The following is a 1,324-nucleotide window of genomic DNA, read 5'->3' as shown; positions in this document are numbered from 1 at the left end:
AAAAAATTGGGCCCACTTACCCCAATCAGGAGGCATTTGTTTGACAAGAGCCTGCCCTGGCGAGGCTCTCTAACGAGGCAGAAGGCTCTTCTGCCCTAAGAGCCTGCTCTAACGAGGTGTGGACAGTTTCTGAGAGCACAAGAAAGCCGCTGCATCATTAGAGCAGGGAAGCAAGAGGACTGAGCAGCGGGCAGAGCCGCCAGCCACGATCCCGGACCCAGCACTCCATAGGTCAGGGCCTGGCAGACAAGGGTGGACAACATGAGTCCCGAGATGTCGGGCTGGACTTCATGGAGACTAAGCAAGAAGTGCTGTTGGCCTGGCCCGTGTGGCTCACTGGTTGAGTGTTGACCCCTGAACCAAGAGGTCGCTGTTCCATTCCCCGTCAGGGCATATGCCCGGATTGGGGGCTCAATCCCCAGTAAGGGGCATGCAGGAAGCAGTCGGTTGATGATGTTTCTCTCTCTCATCGATGTTTCTCTCTATCCCTCTCCCTTCCTCTCTATCTAAAATTCAATAAAACATTTTTTTTCAAGTGCTGTTGGACATGACAGTCCTGGGCTGACCTTCAACCATGAGAAGAAATTCATTATCAACAGGAAGGGAGGGAGGTCATGCCAGGTGGAGAGAGCACGGGGACACAAAGGGGTGAATCTGAGCTGGCACCGGTACCCAGGGAGGAAGCGGAAGCAGGGGCTGCAGAGGACAGACTGGCAGGAGCTGGTTCAAGGTCGATCCTGTTTGCACAAGGAGCTCAGAGCTGTACTGTGTTGATTTTTTTCAGGCAGCACTGAGGATGTGAGTTTTGAGGAGGCAAAGGACATAATCAGATGTATATTTCAGGGAGGCAATTTGGGGGTGACGTTCAGCTGGGAGAGATGAGCGACAGGGGAAGGAATCCAGTCACTGCAATGGTGTCAGTGACAGATGGCAGGGTCGGACCTGGGACACAGAGGAGGCGGATGGATGGGCCTTGGAGATCAGCTGGATGGAGAAGAAGAGGGTGAGGAAAACCACCCTGGCTTGCTAACTCATTAGAATGAAGACTATGGTCCCCTTATGTTCCCCTAAAAGAACGTTCTGGGACACACCACAGCACCCTCCATAAGGGAGCGTTCTTGACACTACAGAGCACCCTATGGCTCAGAGAGGGGAAGATCTCCAGCAGAACGATCAGTATGGCTGAGTCATCCCCACCACCGTAGGCTGAGTGAAAGAAACCAGAAACCCCCATACACCCACCCACCTAACAAACAAAGGCATGTCCATTGCATCCACTTACAAGTTCAAAACCAGGCGTAACAATTGGATGCTCAGAAGTTAT

This window comes from Myotis lucifugus, unplaced genomic scaffold, assembly GCF_000147115.1.
Source record: "Myotis lucifugus unplaced genomic scaffold, Myoluc2.0 scaffold_597, whole genome shotgun sequence".
Classification (NCBI taxonomy): Eukaryota; Metazoa; Chordata; class Mammalia; order Chiroptera; family Vespertilionidae; genus Myotis; species Myotis lucifugus.
The sequence above is the reverse complement of the archived record's forward strand: the minus strand, read 5'-3'. Positions refer to the sequence as shown.